Source organism: Ipomoea nil, unplaced genomic scaffold (assembly GCF_001879475.1).
Source record: "Ipomoea nil cultivar Tokyo-kokei standard unplaced genomic scaffold, Asagao_1.1 scaffold0841, whole genome shotgun sequence".
In the NCBI taxonomy this organism is placed as follows: Eukaryota; Viridiplantae; Streptophyta; class Magnoliopsida; order Solanales; family Convolvulaceae; genus Ipomoea; species Ipomoea nil.
Genome location: NW_017617269.1, coordinates 281,772 through 302,301, shown reverse-complemented (window position 1 = coordinate 302,301; position 20,530 = coordinate 281,772). Strand labels below are relative to the sequence as shown.

General features: G+C 34.8%; 1 long non-coding RNA gene across 1 annotated transcript; it reads left to right on the top strand.

The window, feature by feature from the left end:
* Positions 1–529: 529 nt before the first annotated feature.
* Positions 530–4,263, top strand: LOC109178421. Its single transcript, XR_002053713.1, has 4 exons — positions 530–616; positions 731–826; positions 955–1,019; positions 3,955–4,263. It is a non-coding gene; the product is annotated as an uncharacterized LOC109178421 (long non-coding RNA).
* The last annotated feature ends 16,267 nt before the right edge of the window (positions 4,264–20,530 follow it).

The window sequence follows — 20,530 nt, the reverse complement described above, 5'->3', positions numbered from 1 at the left end:
AGTAACCAAATAGATTATGCAGAACAGATCTTCTACAGTCTTTAAATGTAAGTTAAAAACTTTTAATTTAATTGTGAGTTTATAAGTGTTTAGCAGTAATGTTACTTTACGAATTTCCAAGACATTTAGTAATTGAAGTATTTTGTTAAAAATTTTCTAGAATGACCTTTGATTTTGCAGTTAAGGTGTATTCGTCACAGGTGTGAGATCTTAACTCATTCAATTTAAAAGTTGGTAACGAAACCGAGTATACAATTAGTCAACAGGTAATGTTAGAGTTTAATATGAAAAAGTGGACAATTAATGTTATAGTATAAGTTTGCCCTCAGTTATGCTTATTAAAATAGGTTTTTGCAGGGCTTTTTGCAAACTAATTTGCAAACTAATTTGCAAACAGAGCAGGTCATGTTACTTTACTAATTTGCAAACTACATTTACACATTGAAGTATTTTATTTGAACTGTTCTCAAACCTCATTTTATTTTGCAGTGAAGGTGTTGGGGTTACAGATCTGTGATCTTAGATAACCCAAACGTCAACTTGGGAACCAAAGAGAGTATGCAGTTCATATCTTTTACACTGCTTGGAGGATTAAGTTCCACTTCTTATCCAAATTGTGAGTTTAGAAGTGTTTTCCAGTAATGTTAGTTTACTACTTTTCAAGACACATTTAGTAATTGAAGTATAATATGCCAAATTTTCTTTTCTAACTTGACCTTTGATTTTCCAGTGAATTTGTTGGTTTATACAATCTGAGATCTTACCTGACCCTAAAGTATACTTGGTAACCAAAGAGAATACGCAGAACAGATCTAAATGTTTAAATGTAAGTTTGAACCATGTTATTGTAATTGTGAGCTTAGAATATTTGTGCAGTTCTCACTGTTTTACTTAGGATATTTTAATTTAATTTTTCTCATTGACTAACCTCAGTTGTGACAATTTACTTAGCAGGATGATCCAAAGTTGTAAGTGCGGAAGGGATACAGATTGTACTATGTTTTTCCAAGGCAAAGCAGGTAACATTTCATTGTTATTTTGTATATATACTTTACTGTGTATGTAAGACATTTTTCATTTGTGTGTGTTGGAAACTTCTGTTATACGTGTTTTCCTGCTATTAATAGTTTATTTTATTGCATTTTCTATGAATGCCGATTTCCAATTAATAAGCATGTTGCAAAAAAAAATGTTTTTTTAGGATAACACTTCATAGTCTACTTGTGTTTAAGATACAAATCGTATAGTGTTCTACATCTAAATAGAACTTATTTAGTTTATTATAGATATCCTAAAATATTCTCTAACAATCTAGGATCTTGTTGTTTGATCTTCATGCACATCATATGTTCCTTGAACTTGATTGGCACAAACATCTTCTGATGCGTGGATCATTCAATATTTGTGTTTGTTTTCTATATTTGAACTCCAGCTACCTGCAAAAGTATAACAACTTTCGAAAAAACATGAGTAATAACTACCAATCATATTTTTGGTAGTTATAGATTTTGTTATAAATTTCTGTGTTACAGAAATGCATGCAAATGGCTATCAACTGGGTTAAGACCTGTCATTTGATTATTGAGATAGACTATTTTAGGAATAGAAGTGAAGTCCTGCAAATTAGTGAAAAATAGCATAGAAAGCAGGAAATAAATACATAAAGAAAGTTTGGACAAAGTTTAACAGCAAACAAACTAATTAGAAAACATCCAAAATGTCTATCTGGGTTCATCCAGAGAGGGCCTACAACTTAGGCCAAAATTCTCAAAAAACATTGTCCAAACTGTTTCAAGCTTCTTTCAATTTTTCTAATTTCACAACAACTTCCTTTGTTTTTTTGGAGCTTTGGGTACTTGAAAATTCATCCATCAAGGACCTTTTAACTGCCCCTGCTTCATTGGAGCTTTGGGTACTTGAAAATTCATCCATCAAGGACCTTTTAACTGCCCCTGCTTCATAGGCATCACCAGTGAGATTAAGGGGAATAGCCTGTAGAGGACTCTCGGCTTCATTGACATTCAACTCATCCTAAACAAACATTTAAGTTTTATGTGTTAGGTATAGAAATGTTCAGACCAGAGTTAATAGGCAGCTAACAATATTTATGACTCCTAAATACCTCATCTTCCCAAAGATCATCTTCTGTAAGCTCAAGTTCCAACTTCGAGTTAAGGTCTTTATCCCTTCCGAGCATCAACTGTGAGGCATGTAGCTCTAACATTTCCACATCATTGATAATCCTCATCACAGAAAAGGCATTTAGGAGGTTTAGAAACTGTTCCCTTCGAACCGCAATTCTGAAAATTAGGTTGAGACCAACCAATGATTGAATTTCAGCAAGCACACCATTTTTTCCCTACAGTAGAAAAGGATAAAAGTTTAATAGGGGTACATGTTCATTAAGCGAATCACAAATATAAGTAGTTAAGAAATTAGGTAACTGTATTGTGTTACCTGAGAATTTTTATGTTTCAATTCCAGTGCACTCATACCTAACAACTCAGTGCATTCCCTATCCCACATGACAAAGGGAGCATTTCCTTTTATGTCTACAACCCTGATTTTAATCCTATACCTCAATATCCCATCTCCCCAAGTCCTATCACAGTCCTTGCAATATAGAAACTCTTTTTGGGGCTCCAACTTCTTGTAGCATGATTTAGTACGACAGGATGGATAATACCACTCACCATCTCAGTCAATGAAAATTATTCTAGCAGCTACCCAGAACTCACCAAACTGCATCGTATATAATTACTTAGGATTTAGCAGCCAAAATAAGATGTTAACCATTATTAATTTGTTAGTTTGTGTGATTGTTTTCGTACCTCCTTCTTTGCATACACTTCTATCAAAGTTCTTAATTGCAAATCATCCTTGAGGGAGACAGTGTATGAACTTCCAGGGTTGAAACTGGACTGTGAAACAATACTCCTCATCGGAGTTTGTTCAAGGCACAAACTGTGGGTAGAATTATATCATACACTATCTTTGAGTCATTTTTTTTTATATAGAAGTTAAGAAATAATATGCAAATATTATTTGTAGATAAACAGTGTAATTCTTTTACATACCTTTCTCTAAACTGCATGAACTCTGGGCTTTGTTGATTGAATAGGAGTTGTGTAACATCATATGATGAACAGATTTTGATATCACCACCTAAATAGGAAAAAAACAATTATTAAACAAACTTTAGCTAATATTAAAAAAAAATTCAGTAAAGAAATGAGTAGTTACTTTTCAAACAGGTTCTAGCTCTACAAAACTGTATTAAAACCAATAGTGATTCTTCAGTAGCAGAATTATAGTACACCTCCACTTTGTTTACGTGGTCATCCCATACAGTACAACCCAATTGAATACCGCTACAATTTTTAATAGATGTTAGGTATGACTGCAAACACTTTAGGAATAGAAAGTTATAAAAGGGAGAATGTATACCGCTACAAAGTCGATCAACCTTGAGTTTTTGCCATTTATTACCTTTTCTTGGGGAGCATGTATCTCTACCACACGGCCAATTACATCTAACACATTTTTTACAATGAAAAGTGTCACGTTAGTAAGAGCATTAAAAATTTTAAAAACTATAATAATATAGCCGTACCAAATAGTTGCTTCTCATCAACAGATTGATTAGCTTTTAGTGCCTTGAAATCCATCAATCTGTACATGTGCATTGGGAAATTTGTACCCTTCAAATCTTTTACAACAGTTTGATAATTGAATTTTATCATGAATTTATGTGGGCTGGTCTTGAAAGAGTAGAAATTAGTGATGACCACAAAGTTCTTAACACCATACACTTTGCCTTCTGTAAAAGTCGACCGGAATTTGTCTACAAATTCCTTGGGTATGTGGGCATGCAAAAAGGTGCCCTGTAAGCAATCGCAATTTATGATTTTAGATTATGATGTAATGGTCAGTAATACGCAAGATTTTTTCCAGATTACACAGTACGTTTCAAAAAAAAATTACCTGCTGATCATGGAACACAACTTCTTTGGATTTGAGTACGGAAGACGACTTCCTTTCTTGGATGTCATACGCCCTCACAGTTCGCAAACGCAGTGCGTTGCGTGTATTCATTGGGGATATATCACTTGCAAGAACGTACATTGTTGTCTGCTTGTATCGCCTGCAACTTGTGCTATTACGTGTAGATGAGCTTGTGAGATCCAAAGATGAGCAATGGTGTACAAATGTTGAGACTGTTATTTAAATATCCATGGCCTGCACTATCATTGGAAAAACCAATTCGGCGTAATGAATATGTGAACATAATTGTTTACATAAATATGTTATTGGAAAACGCAGAGACAACCTATTTCAAATTAGGTTTTTAATTTGATTGGTTGAAACTAATTCTGTAAACCAAAAATAAAAGGAAACAATAATATTTTTTTAAAACTCTTTGGTAACTGAACGGTCTCACCTGGATTCTTACGCATGTCATTTAATATTCTGATATTCTCGGAACAACGCCGTTCACTTTGGGCGGGAACTTTTTGTACTATGTTATTTTGCTTTAATATATATATATATATATATATATATATATATATATGTATGTATGTATGTATGTATGTATGTATGTATGTATGTATGTACATACATACATACATACATACATACATACATACATACATACATACATACATACATACATACATACATACATACATACATACATACATACATACATATATATATATATATATATATATATATATATATATATATAGTAAATGGTTCCTGTGCGGTTGTTCGGTTGATTAATGTGCGTGAGTATTGTGATTAATATGCCTGAGATTTGTACTTAATGTGCGTTGATGTGTAATGTTAATGTGCGTGAGTTTTGTACTTAAGGTGTGTGAGTCTTGTGCCTAAGGTGCGTGGGTTGTGTGCTTAATGTGCGTGAGTGTGTTCTTCATCCACTGCTGTGAAAATTATGCACATTCACTAGTGCATTTTCTTCTTGCTTTTGTTTCGAAGTGGTGGAGGAATGAATTTTGTCTTGTTTTTCTTTGCATACTGATGGGCCTTTTGAGTTTTCTTAACACCCTCCCAGTCTCCTTTGTTTCAGCCTCATTCACAATGTTTTTTATGCTCTCACAGATTGAAACATTTTCGCTCTCATTAGCAGCTTCGCTGCCACCACCCTTCTTTCTTTCCTTCTTTCTCAATCTTTTCTCTCTCTCCTGTACAGATAAAACATAAAATTAAAACAGCCATATGTGCGTTTACATATATCCATCCATTCACACACAATCAGAAAAGCTTCACCCACCTTCTCTTTCTATTCTACTTTCTTATGAGCTCGTAATTCTGAACTCAAGTCACGCTCATTAAGCACAAACCTCACGCACATTAAGCATAATACTCAGGCACATTAAGTACAAAACTCACGCACATTAACATTACACACTCACGCACATTAAGTACAAATCTCAGGCACATTAAGCACAAGACTCACGCACATTAAGTATAAAAGTCACGAACCGCACAACCGCACGGGAAGCCACAAATGCACCTGATCCCTTCCCTATATATATATATATATATATATATATATATATATATATATATATATATATATATATATATATATATATGTGTGTGTGTGTGTGTGTGTGTGTGTGTGTGTGTGTGTGTGTGTGTGTGTGTGTGTGTGTGTGTGTGTGTGTATACTAGTTTTTTAAGCGCATTGCGCGATTGGGATAATGCCCAATGTTTTTTTTTTTTAAATAAATAGTTTAAAGTATATCAAGGCAAGATTATATTGGAATTGTTTATGCATACATAATTCAATGTTAAATTTACGTATTTAAATAGGAAATTCTAAGTTTACAAATGCAAGATAATATAGTCAAGATTGATTATAATTGTAAATAAAATAATTGTATAGGTATGGTTGAAACCAAATACAGGACATAAGGGAGAACAAATAAAAATTAGGGCATAACATATTAAATATATACTAATATTGAAGAGCTAATTGCTGATTGCCAAACAATGACATTGCCAGATAGTTTCTCACTTCAATTTGTTGTGTGATTTGAATACTCTTTTTGTCAGTAAATCCCCCAAGTAGTTAATATGATTGGCTTAATTGTATTTTTTTAATTTTTAATTTTATTTTTATTTTTTTAAACAATTACTATTATTATTATTATTATTATTTTATATATATACATATATATATATATATATACATATATATATATATATATATATATATATATATATATATATATATATATATATATATATATATATATATATATATATATATATATATACCCTTAGGTCATTTTACATGTTAATCTAAACAGCTAATTTTTTCAAATATCTTTTTACCAATCGTTGATATAATTCGCTGGTCAAATTCGCTAATATAAGCCGCTAACGTTAACCGCTAACCGCTAACTGCTGATTGTCAAACAAGGACATTGCGAGGTAGTTCTCACTTCAATTTGTTGTGTGATTTGAATACTCTCTTTGTCAACAAATCCCTCAAGTAGTTAATATGATTGGCTTTATTAATTATATATTTTTTATTTTTTCATGTTATTAATAAAATACTTGGTAAATAAATATATTGCATTATTTTGTATTATAACTTTGATATTTAATTAAAAAACAGTGCACAAAAAAGATAATAGACAATGTAGTGAATATAATTAATTGATAAATATGAATGTAAAGAATTTTTACATTGGAGAAATATAAAGACAATATAACTAATAAAATTATTTCTCTTAATTAATTTATAGGGACAATGGAAAAATGATAATGAATAATTTTTACATTGGAAAAATGATAATGAATAATTTTTTTTAATAAAGACATTGTAGGGACAATGTAGCGAATATAATCAATTGATGAATTTGAATGTAAAGAATTTTTATATTGGAGAAAAATAAATACAATATAACTAATGAAATTGTTTTTTTTTTTTTTTTTTTTTTTTTTTTGAAAACCAACAGCGTTGGCATATATTAATGAATAAATGGAGAAATAGAATCAGGAGGGACAAAGTCCCAATATAAAGGAGTATCCTGATTAAAAGCTACTGAAGCTAAAATATGAGCATGTAAATTAATCGATCTAGACACATAACTTAACGAGTAATGATTAAATAAAGCCAAAGTCGTCTGGCATTGGTCAATGACGACTCCATCATAAGAAAGAATAGTTGCAGGACTTGATCGTAAGGAACTTTGTAATTCTGAGCAATTCGTGAGGAGATCCACATCTAGTTCGTTTCGGTTTTTAAGTCATGATAAAGCCTCTTTGCAAGCAAGTGCCTCCGCCATAAGAGGTGAGAAACAGTTTGGAAGCCTGCCGTTTGTTGCCGCTTTGAAGGAGCCATCCAGGTTTAAAAGTACGACACCATATGCTGCCTCACCGCTCGCTGGCCGGAAGCCCGCGTCGAAGAAACAACGTGGCCGAGAGCTTGGAAGCGCCGTTACTGCCACCGTTTGCTGTTGTCGGGGACTGCCTCGATGGACCTGTGTGTATGCATGCAAGTTTGCGGTTGCCCTTCTCCAAAGATGCTCCGGTCGTGACAAGCTCCCCTTCCACACGGCTCCATTCTGGGCACACCATAAGTGATAAAGTACCGCAACCACCGTGCGAAATTGTTCCTATGTTAAAATAACCATTGCACCCATAAGCCATATAGGAAAGGAATCAGCTACGATATTTGCAATGGGTAGCTCCGTAATGTTCCAAACTAATCTAGAATAATCACAAGAAATAAGTGAGAGCATAACATCCTCATGAATTAAACCACACATTGGGCATGTTGGTTCCACTTCCACTCTCCTTATAAGTAAGTTGTTTGTGTTGGGAAGGATATCACACAAAGCTCTCCACAAAAAAATTTTCCACTTCGGGGGAACGCTCAATTTCCACAATGTAATCCATTTGTCAAAATCACCGGGGCTATGACTAATCTCACCCACAATCTGCCTATAAGCATTTTTGACCGTATATAATCCTTTTGAATCATTAAGCCAATACCACGAGTCCTCATAATTCGGACTTATTGGGATCATAGATATACGAGCCACATCATCCGGGTCAAATAAATCTGCTAAAATATGGGGATCCCACGTATTTGTGTGTTGATCAATTAGGCCTACCACTAGTGCTTCTCGTAACTCCTCGGGCATAATGATTTGTACCAAAGGGCTAGGATCATCAGGTAACCACGGGTGGCCCCAAATTAGCGTTTTAGCGCCATTTCCAATCCTTCTTCTAACTCCAGAGCAGACCATATCGTGCGTATTTCTCTTATTTAATTTATTGATAATGAATAATTTTTTTTTTGAATAAAGACATTGTAGACACATAATTCTAAATTAAAGAAATGCATATGTATTATTTTTTGTGGTAGCTACTAAATTATTATTTAATTTAATAAGAGTAAAATAGAGTACTAATTATGCAAACTTTAATTGGGATGAGGTTCGAACCTAAGACCTTTCTTATTAAAATCAATGAGTAAGTTAACGGTGAACTAACAGAAATTAACATAAAAGATAATATTTAACGGAAAAGTTAACGGATAATCATATTCATTAAGGATAAAATAGAAAATCTTAAGGAACAATTAAAATCTGATCAATCTGAGCCATTCATTTGATTAAAAATTTTGACCGCCATTTTTTATACTCATTATAGGCCTAACTCTCTTGGGCTCTTATTAGTGTGTGTGTGTGTGTGTATATATATATATATATATATATATATATATATATATATATATATATATATATATATAGATATTAATATTTTTCATAATTTAAAAAGTAGTTAACAACTATTTTATCAATTAATAGTAAAAAAAGTAATATTTTATCCTTTCGGTGATAAATTTAAAGGTCATTATTTATTGTTTATTTAGCCCAGAATAGTTACTAGTTAAATTTTAGTAATCAACAATTATAAGTTGTATTTGAAATTAGATAAAACAATAATTATTTATTTAGCATCTAATTTTGACTAAAAAATCATTATCTATATGTCACTATATTTGGGTATTATCATGAATATAAAATTTGAAATTTTATTTAAAAATAAATTGGAAATTTATATCATATCATAAAATAGTATGACATACTAGTATGAATTAATATTAAATTTTGTATCTTCATTAATAATTGTTTAAAATTTCATTGAATTCTAAATTAATTAAAAACGTAATTCAAGATATATTTAAATTAATTTGAAAATAAGATAATAAAAATATAAGAAATGTTTGATAATATCAAAATATTATTTATTTAATCATAATATATTATTCATAATAAATTTATTTAATCTTAAAAATTAATTTTAAATGCATTCAAGTATTACGATACTCAGGGGTCACACTAGTTTATAGTATATATATTTTGTAGTGACAAAATTGACAACTACCCTGCAATGTAATAGTATCTGATTTTCATTCTAAATGGATGATCATAAATTCGGACTTATATTTTTTGAACTAATTTTTTTTTTTTAAATATAGGATTAATACTACCTTATAAATATCAGGCAGTGAACCAATTACACTAAGCTCAAGTGCTACTCTGATTTATACTTGAATTAGCAGTATACAACACTCATATGTGCGTGTCTTTTAATGAACATTCCATTTAAACATAAAAAATATTTAATCTAAATATAAAATGGTGTACAACTCCAAGACAATATTCCTAGTTCCTACTAGAATTTGTTCAGAGAGCATAAAATTCTTATATGGCCTAAATTGTCATTGTTTTGATCAGTTGTTCTTCAAATGTTGGGCCACTAGTATGGCCCAACTGTTTAACTTCAGTCAAGATTGAGCCTAAATAGGCATAGCTGTTCATCCCAAGGAGGTAATTCAGACAAATTTTTTCTATATACATTATTTAATAGTATATAAAATAATGTATTTTCAATATTTAAATGATATATTTTTAGTGTTGGGCGTGAAAACGGCTTTTCTCAATGGTGAATTAGAAGAAGAGATATACATGGAACAACCACCTGGTTGTGTTGATCCAGGGCAAGAAGGAAAGGTATGTAAACTAAAAAGATCACTTTATGGCCTAAAACAGATCCCTAAGCAGTGGAATGAAAAGTTTCACAAAACTTTAATGGACCTTGGTTACACTACTAACCGGTCAGATGCCTGCTTGTACTCTAAAGATGTCCAATCTAGTATTGTAATAATATGTCTCTATGTGGGACATGTTAATTTTTAGCTCAAGTATTGAGGCTATAAATGAAACCAAACGAACTCTATGTCAACAGTTTGAAATGAAGGATCTAGGAGAAGCAGATGTGATACTCGGGATAAAAGTCACAAAAACCAATACAGGTTACCTTCTATCCCAAAGTCACTACACAGAAAAACTTCTGAAGAAGTTTGACAGTTATGATGTTGTTCCGGGTAAGACTCATTACGATCCTAGTGTCAAACTACTGAAGAACATGGAGTCAGGTATGTTTCAAGAAAACTATGCAAAAGTAATTGGGAGTCTAATGTTCTTGATGAACTATACCTGACCCGACATTGCATTTGCAGTGAATAAACTCAGTCGTTTCACTCATAACCCTAGTGGCCCACACTGGGACGCACAAAAAAGGATACTACGGTATCTTAGAGGCACGTTAGACTGGGGTCTCAACTTCAAAGGACACCCAGCTGTGCTAGAAGGTTTCTGTGACGCGAACTGGGTAAACGACAGTGAGGATGTAAGCTCTACAAATGGATATGTGTTCACATTATGTGGGGCTGCAGTGTCGTGGAAATCAACCAAACAGTCGTGCATAGCCAGATCAACTATGGAAGCAGAGTTCATAGCTTTAGATCTGGCTAGCCAAGAGGTTGAGTGGCTAAGATATCTAATGGCAGACGTGCCGCTGTGGGGGAGTCCGGCTCCCGCTGTGCCCATTCATTGTGACTCTCAAACTGCCATCTGGGTGACACAAAATAGTGTCTACAATGGAAAGAGGAGACACATTAGAGTCAGATATGAGTCTGTACGATAGTTAATATTGAATGGGGTAATCACAGTGGAGTTTGTGAGATCTGAAAGGAATATAGCTGATCCTTAAAGGCCTAAATCGAAAGGCTATCATTGATACATCAAGGGAGATGGGCTTAAAAGCCAATGAGGTGAGAAATTCATGATGGATACCACCACGGTGGTCAAACGAAATCATGGAAAGACTCGCATTTATAAGCAGACTGTAAATCAGTCCGCACGCCGTTGGCAGTCAACGGTAAAGTACACTCGGTGGAGTGCAATTTATGTGCTGAGACAGAAAAAACAGGGTTAATACATGGTTATCCAAATAACTATACAAAGTGTACAACAAATGAAGCTAACGAGGTGCACATATGTTCAAAATTCAACTAGCCGAAGAGTTCAAGACTTTGTCCACTCTCGGATAGTGGATTACTTAGTGCCATTACTTGTCAGTTCAAGTTTAACACACTGACATGAAAGCTAGCTCTTATTTGTTACGCTCAGCTGCTCTCCGTCAAGCCTTACACCTTCGAATGTGTGGGGGATTGTTGGGAAACATTCAAAGGCAAGGCAAGGCTCCAAGTGGGAACTCATTTAATAGTCTTTTACTTAAACTGAATGTCCCACATTGCTTTGCTAGCTTTGCTTTCCTTCCTTATATACTTGAACTCCCTAAATAAAGCTTGAAGTGTTATGGAGAGGGAACAAGGGGAAAACCCCGCGCACACTGCCGCCCGCCCGCTCGGCACGCATGCGAGGTGTGGTGTGGAATAGTTTTATTGCTTGGTCCTCTTTTGATTCCTCCATGCATGAGCTATGTTTGTGCATTGACTGTAATAGGGTGCAAGATGCTATAAATAGCAGTGCATTCTTCATTCTTAATTACAGAATCTCGAAATTACAACAACTATACACATGAAACACCATCCCTATGTTCTTTTGCTGATTTCTTCCCGTCTGTGCTATCTGTCGAAGATATAACGATACCCTGGTCGTTAAATATCTTTAAGATAGTGTTCTGCCGAACACGACACAGGCTTACATCAACTCATTCCGGTTCTGCACTGCATAAGCATTGTCCCAGGTATTCATCGCGCCTATTTACACAACATTCAGTACTCAAATAGTACTCAAATAATATATTTTTCATGAATGCAAGTTACATTTTAATGTACTAAAAGTATATTATTTGTGTTTAAAGAAAGTATATTATTTGTGTTGTGAATATACATTATTTAATGATATATAAAATAATGTACTTTTAGTACTCAAATAATGTACTTTCCATTAATACAAGGTGCATTTATAATATACTAAAAGTACATTATTTGTGTACTGCATGTACATTATTCGATAATATACAAAATAATGTACTTTCAGTACTAAAAAAATATATTTTATGTGCATAAACAATATACTTTTTTTTTTTGATTCATATAACTATGTGAATCATGGTCCATAAAATAATGATATGGTAATCCAATAAAGTTTGTTCAGTTCCTTTTGGTTTGCAGAAAACGAAATTCTTTTCCTTAAAATTTTAAAGGTATGAATTTATCATCCACTTCACTTGTCTTATGTATGTTAGGAGAATGGATTTTACGGAGTGATTTTAGAAAGCAATTCAATTCGCTTGTGACTATCCATAAAGTCTAGTCTAGTGTAATAGGAGCACGAAAAAGATCACTACACCATTTGATAGAAGTAGTAAGAAATTAAAGTTAATTGTTAAATAGGAATTGATCGAATATGTCCCCGTGAAGTTGAACATGTTCACATAAAGACTAGTACGTGTTGATTGACAGGATGGTGAAAAAGCTCTAGAGCCATTAACTTAATTTTTTAAAGAAATTCTCTTGTGGATATCCATAAATTCTAGTGCAATGGGAGCATCAAAGACAACTACTACACCATTTGGTAGAAGCAATATAATAAGAAAGTTGTTATAGGGATTGGACATGTCACGTGAAGGTAAGCATATTCACATATAGATTAATATGTACGTTGGCTAGATAGTGACAAAGTTCTAGACCCATTAACTCGATTTAAAAAAAAAAAAAATCGTTTGTAGAAATCCGTAAAATCTAGTGCAATGGGAGCACCAAATGACGACTACACCATTTGGTAGAACCGTACTGAAGAAGCAATAAGAAAGTTATTGAATAAAGATTGGACATGTTGCATCAAGTTGAGCATGTCTACATATAGAGAGTATAGATTAATATGTGTTGATTATATTGGAGGTTGACAAAGCTTTATAGCTATCAACTTGGTTTACAAGTGTGTTATACTTTTCCTAGTAGAATTCAACATCTTGATCTATAATTGATTTAGTTAGTATTATGTGGTTGAAAAAGAAGCAGAGTTCATTATTTTGATCAGTTGTTCTTCAAATGTTGGGCCACTAGTATGGGCCCAACTGTTTAACTTCAGTCAAGATCGAACCCAAATAGACGAATCGTTGTACCCTGTACCACGGGGTGCATAGCACTGTGCGGCCCGCGCCTCCCAAAACGACGTCGTTTTGATAAGTTATGTAGGGAGTTGACGTGATTATGTTTATTTGTTTATATAATTATGTGTATTTTTTATACAATTATTTGTATTTGTTTATACAATTATGTAAATTTTTTATATAATCATGTACATCTTTTTTTATGATGGAATTACAATTCCATTCTACCAAATACCCCATTATTGTCACTGATTTTGGTAAAAAATTAGATTTAACAATAAAAGTATGGGTAATCAAGATTTCTTTAGAATATGTGGTCTTAAACTCTTAATCGTTGACCTCTAATATTTAAAGGGAGCAATAACACATTTAAGTGTAACAGAGTGTTGGTCCCAAAAGAGGTAAGGTGAAAGTCTACAGGGGGGGGGGGGGTGAATAGACTTTCAAACTTTTTAGCGCAGTACCACAATTGCTAAGCCAGAGATAAACCAAAACTCTTAACTAGATTGTTAGAGTATGGTGCACAACGGAAATAAAATAAACGATACAGTGTGTGTGTATATTGTGTCAAGATTATTCTCGTGAGAAGCAAGCAAGAGCAGTAAGTAAAGAAAGCAGTAAAGAACACAAGGCAATTTATAGTGGTTCGCAAGGTGGTGTAATCCTCCTACTCCACTTGCTCTTATCTCCAAGAGTAATTCACTATATCCACCACTTCTTGGTTCCAAGATACAATGAATTCCGTGATCTAGTGCTTTGATCACCAAGCCCACACTAATCACGCCCAGTGTCACCAACACTGCTGTTTCGGGTTTCACGTCGCCGCGTTACTTTCCCAGGATTTCACGACTCCGCGTTACTTTCCCCCCGTCTTCTACGATCCGGTAGAAACGTATCCTCCGTGATCTAGTGCTTTGATCACAAAGCTCGCACTAATCACGCCCAATGTCTTCCGACACTGCTGCTTCGGATCTCACAACTCCGTGTGACAATCCAGGATTTCACAACTCCGTGTTACTTTCCTCCTTTCCCTTGTTTTGCTCCAAAACAAGTTTTGCCTTGCTTCCAACTTTGAGACTCTGTAGATGATCTTCCATGATGCGCTCAGTCTCTTGTAGTTGATGAAGATTCTAACACTCTTGGATATTTCTTTTGTATACTCTGTATCACTCTGAGTGTTTTATCTCACAAAGAATATATCAATTTAAGCTCTTTGAGATGGAAAGCTTTCTTTGAATTTTGTATGCTCTGTTTAGCTCTGTTCTTGCTTTATTGCGTTCTTGCTTTTGCTTTCCACAGCTTCAATCTTCATCCTTTTATAGCTGGTAATGAGAATCCATCCGTTGGAAAGAAACGTTCTCATTTTTGAATTTCATCTAGCTGTATAGCCTTTTCAGAGGATAAGATAACGTTGCAGATATGTCAGAGATTCTCTGCAAGTTGAGCTTGAAGTTTTAGCAAAAATGGCGTCCCAAAAATCTTCATCTGGTGTAGATCACGGCTCTTGGGATTTTTGCTTCTGCAACTTCTTGTATTTTCCTCTGTACTTCACGTCTGGGTCTGTAGACTGCTTACCTTCATCCCTTTCTATATTTGGAAGTGAAATCTGGGTACTGCTTCTTAATTGACTTGGGAAATCTCTCATCCCATTTGACTTTGCAAATTGCTTCCATATTGGAATTCCCTTGATTTGAAACTTCAAATTGCATCCCTATGTCAATTTTTAGAAATCTCATCCCATTTGACTTTGCAAATTGCTTCCATTCGGCCAAACCATCATTTGATGGATTTAAACTTGGCTTCTTTAAAGTATGTGGGATGTGAGATTTGAACCTATGACCTTGCATATAATATTTCAAGCTTCATCCAACTTGTCCGTACAACTTATTGGTTATCATCTTGTTTCACTTGGTGTACTTCTGTCTTTCTATAGATGCTTGATCTTCAAGATAGCTTCATGCAAACTTCAAGTCACGTTCTTTCTTCATCGGGATTTCTTGAGGGATTTCTTCTTGATTTCTTGAGAGATTTCTTCTTGGATATTTGAGAGATTTCTTCTTTGGATGATAGTCTTCATAACTTGTGTACATATTTTCATATGCGTATATCTTCCTCTTTTGTTTGCCATTTTCACTAGACAAATTCTTGATTTTAGGCTTTATATCTTCTTCATCCATTTCCTCAACTAATGAATTTATTTTTCCCTTTCTTGGTATATGACTCGACTAGTCTAACCAAAATAAAATTGGGGATCTACGATTTACAATATGGCATATCAAAATCTATTACAATTTATTCCTAACAATTTCCCCCCTTTTGATAATGGCATAACTTATACTCAAACATTGGCTTTAAGTCTTTGAAAAATAATTTCAATTTTTGCTCAATTTTATTTTGACAAAGCCAAGATGAGTTTGACAAAAATAATTCTAGGGAAAATAAAACTTGTGAATTAATTTAGACAAGTCCTATACGCATCCTTGATTAATTTTTTATTCAATTTTTATCTTTTCAAATTTTTGCATGCGTTTGACAATTCTTGTCTTTTAATTCACGAACTAATACATGATAGCCAAAATAAATCAAAACAGACTTAGATCAGACCATGGGAAATTTTTATTCATATTAGTCGATTAGAGGAAATATTTATTATAGCCAAAATCATTCCAAAATATAGATATTCAAAACATCATATTTTTGAGGAGTGCATATCTGATTACCTTCTGGGTTTCTTGACTCCCATGTCAGCTTTCAATATATCCTTGATATGTTCTCTATCTTGCAAATATCATTTTTGAATTTCTCACATTCAAACCTCTTAGTCACATTCCCAGCCATGTAGTGTCCAAAGGCCTCTTTAATATTGGTGCCCGGAAGAGCTCCGGCTTCGCACCAAATTATGCATTCTTCAAAGCTTCTTTGGAATCCCAAACTTTCACCATTATTCTTGGTATAATCTCTAAGTTCATACCACATATCGGTTTGCTTCCCTTTTGCTTCTTCTTCCTTATTCTTTTCAGATATCCATTGAGCTTGATCAGCTTTGGGCCATCTTTTCACCATACTTGGCACATTCTCGGATGTCCAAATTTTCTGTGGTGTTAAGGTTCCTTTTGAGCATTCAAACCAATTTCGAGTTTAAGCAACTTTCGATGAGCTTGATCCAAGACTCGGATTTGCAAATTGAGCGAAACCAACTTGGGATTGTTGACCACGTCCTCGTCCACGGCCTTTCGTTTGTGCGACGGTCAAAACTGGTTGTTGCGGTTGACTTCCAATGATGAATTCATGTTGTTGTAAAGCCAGATGATTGAGAATTTCTTCCCCCCTTATGGCATTATCAATCAAAAAGCCAAGGGATTTGGAATCTTGTTCTTGATTGGCTTTAACAAGCTTAACACCATTGTGTTTTGAGAGAAACATCCTGCAAATCAGATATTTTGTTAGCCATAGAGGATAATTCTACCTCAAGGTGATTTATCCTTGTCTCTTGGTCTTGTATGGCCTTTATTTATCTCATGTGTCTTTCATTGTTGATCTTCTCGGTAGCTTCCTGTTCCTTCTTCATGAGTTGGATTATCTCCAATAATCCTTCAGTGAGATCTCCTTTCAGATGTCTTTCGGCTCTGTCTATCTTTGTTTGCAGAGCGTTTTGATGTTCCAAAAGCTCCTTCAAATTTATTCGTGTGTCCTCAAAGTGTTGCAAAGAGAGATGTCCTTGCTCGGTAAGAGTAGTTCCAATCTTTTGACACATAACATCACTTGATTCTGTGACTTTTGCAAATAGTGATGTTAACAAATCTTCTTCATCTTCTTCTCGGGTTCGGCTTTTACTCATGTTCAGAGAGTGTAGACTTTTGAACAAATTTCTTCGTGTATCACCAAGAACTGAATTTTCAACAAGCTGCAAATTTTCTTCTGGTGATTCGGCTTCTTGAAGTTGATTTCCAGTTTCTTCTTCAATAACCTCTGTTCTTGAAATAATCTCTGTATTTAAATTGACTTCTTCTAGAGAGTTATTTTGAAGAAACATCACAGAGTTGTTAGCGTGCACTGGCGCTTCATACAAACATTCCCCCCCCCCCCCCCCCCCCAATTGAGGGTCTAATTTCACCACCAATTTGATCCCTTACTTCATCCCTTGTAGGGTCCATTGCATTTATATCAATATTGGTGGGGGTCACTTTAGATATTAAAAGTTCAGCACAGTGAACTCTGACAGGAATAGACTCATGATTTTCAGAAACTGAAATTGGTACCTCAACAAGTGTACTTCCTTCATTCGCCATTTCTCCAAAATTTTCAAGAAAATCATTGGCTATATTAATTGAAGTATCACCTAGATGTCGATGAGTGTCATTTAAAGATCTGTGTAGAGCAATTTGTAGTCTCACTTCATTCTCCTTTTCAATATTGTCAGAAGTGACTTGAGTGACATTTTCTCGTGCTGCTGCGGCCACTCGTTTTCCTTTACTATTTTTCTCTTGAAGCTTCAGTCCATAAACTTGATTTGCATCCATGTTTAGTGCTTCGAGCATTGAGTCAGTTCCAAGCCATTCAAAGACAAATTCTTGACTTCGTATCAACTCTGAGTCGACTTTTGAGATGAAAGAATGATATCTTTCAAGTCTCCATTCCTTCCATGCTTGAACTCGGTTTAATTCCTCCATCAGTTCTGGATCATCTTGGGTTTGTGTTGAGTCAAACACGATGGGTTCAACATTAGTTTCAACTGCTGATTGACTCGAGATTCTCCTTTGCAAGTCATTTGAAACTTGCACTTCAACTCCTGCAAACTCCATTTGGGTGGTATCTTCTTCAGCTGGCATCACGGGTATGTCTACTTCATGAGCTTCAGATTCTTCCACTTCTTGAGATGGAATAAGTGCTAGAGCTGAGCTTACGGCTTCTTGATCTCTGTTGCTTGGATTGCTAGAACCAATATGTGTACTCGCTGCCGATATGGTTCTACTGTTCCTTCTTCGAGAGCTTTGTGGTGTGCTTGTGGAACCACCTCCTTCAGATCCTTTCTTTCGATTTGATTTCTTGCCATAGTCGGGTCCAAATTTTCTGAAAAGTGTTCTGTAAATTCCAACACTTTTGTGTCTTCTAAGAGGCACATTCTTCTTTCTTAGAATTTCTCCAACAATAAGTCCGTACCCAACTTTATGAAGAAAGTGATTTCCTTCAAGTGGTCTTCCATGAGGTTTCACATTGTTTACAAAGAATAATAGGCGATTGAAGATGTACTTAGCCCAGTTGAACGTTATTCCTTGCATGATTCCGTTCATTAGACTCACGGAAGTTCCAGATAGATCGTCCACACTTCCAAGTTTGTTGTCAAGGATCTTGTACATCATCTCGATAAGCATATCGTACTCAGGTTTTAGCACGTTCTTTGGTTCGGTCAGGCCATGAGCTACAGGTGCTTTTGGACCACGAATTTCATCCCAGAAAGATTGAACATCATAGTGGTGAGCTTCTGGCATCAACTCTGAATCAGGGAATTTAAAGCAATCTTTGATGTCCTTTTCAGAAATTTGAACATCTGTTCTTCCAACCTTAGAATGAATCACGTTGTCCTTCACAGTAGCATGAAGATAGAACTCGGTCACATCTATTTCAAAAGCTCCAGCATATTTGTAGGTGAAGAAGTCATATAGTCCACAATCCTTCAAAGCATTGAGAATCTTCTTTGCTATTTCCTTGTCGACTGCTCCAATCATGAAGAACTCTGGATTGAGTGTCATCCCATCGATCAATTGTTGTTGAAGAATAAGTAGATTTTTGGGTTGCATGGCTTTGGTTCCAGATGTGGTATTCGCCGGTGAGATTGAGAGCTTGAGAGAGAGAGATTTTTTTGATCTTGGTAGAACTGGAATTTTCGTCTGAGAGGAATACGAAGGGTTTCATATGGTTTAAGAAGGATTTAAGAAGAGGTAAAATTCTCAGATAGAAATCTCAGTTGAGACCCTTAGAATAGGTGTGGTGACAAGGCACTTTTAGGGGTGGAGGTGTCTTTTGGTTAAGGTGTTACTAGGAAAGAGAAAAAAGGGTTATCATTATCAGACAAGAGCATTAAATGCTTCACAGTCTCTTAGGTACGCTATATACGTAAGGTGTATAGAGTAAGAAGATTATGAATGGACACCTCTGATTATTCTTGAAGATTTGAGAGAGAGTATGGATTTGGGAGGAGATTTTACGGGAAAGGGAATCTGATTTTCTGAGAGAGAGGGTCAGATTTTTGTGGGATTAATTATGGGTAGAAGTTTAAGGGGTGTAGGTTTTGAAAGGTGAAGAGTTTTAATGGGATTGGGTTTTATGGGTAGAGGTTTAGAGGGAGGAGGTTTCAATCCAATCTGATCTCTTCCTTTTTCTTCTCAAAAACACGTACACATCAGATAATCACATAATTATGATCACATAAATCACACACATATCCGTAAATCTCATATGCAATTTCTGAAACATATATGGAATTTTAAATAATTAGCAATTAAAACACATCCATATATGTTGGTCCCGATAGATTCTATGGTGAGTCTAGAGGGGGAGGGGGGGGGGGGGGGGGGTGAATAGACTCTCGTTTTTCTTTAAATTCTTTAACAGAAAAACCCTGACAACACTTTTGAGTAGGATAAGCACAGCGGAAAGGTTATTAAGAGAGGGTTGCACGAGTTTGATGAGAAGATAAGATAAGTGATGAAAAGGATGATATGCAAGCAGTAAACTAAAGCAGTAAGTAAAGAGAAGAGCGAGACGAGATTTTATAGTGGTTCGGCCAAACTTTGCCTACTTCCACTCTTCTTCCACAACTGCTGGAAGGATTGCACTATCACTTCTTTAGTACAATTACACAAAGACTTCCTTGATCACTAAGCCGGACAGCCTTTGAAGGTTTTTCAACTCCGAGAGTTTACTCCGCCTCTATCAACTTCTTCTTCTAAGTTGAGGTTGGTGAGAAAGTATTTCTTGATTCCTCCAACTGTGAAGTCTTGTAGGTGTGGGATGATTGCTTCAAATGTGCAAGACTTCTTACAAGATGTAGGGC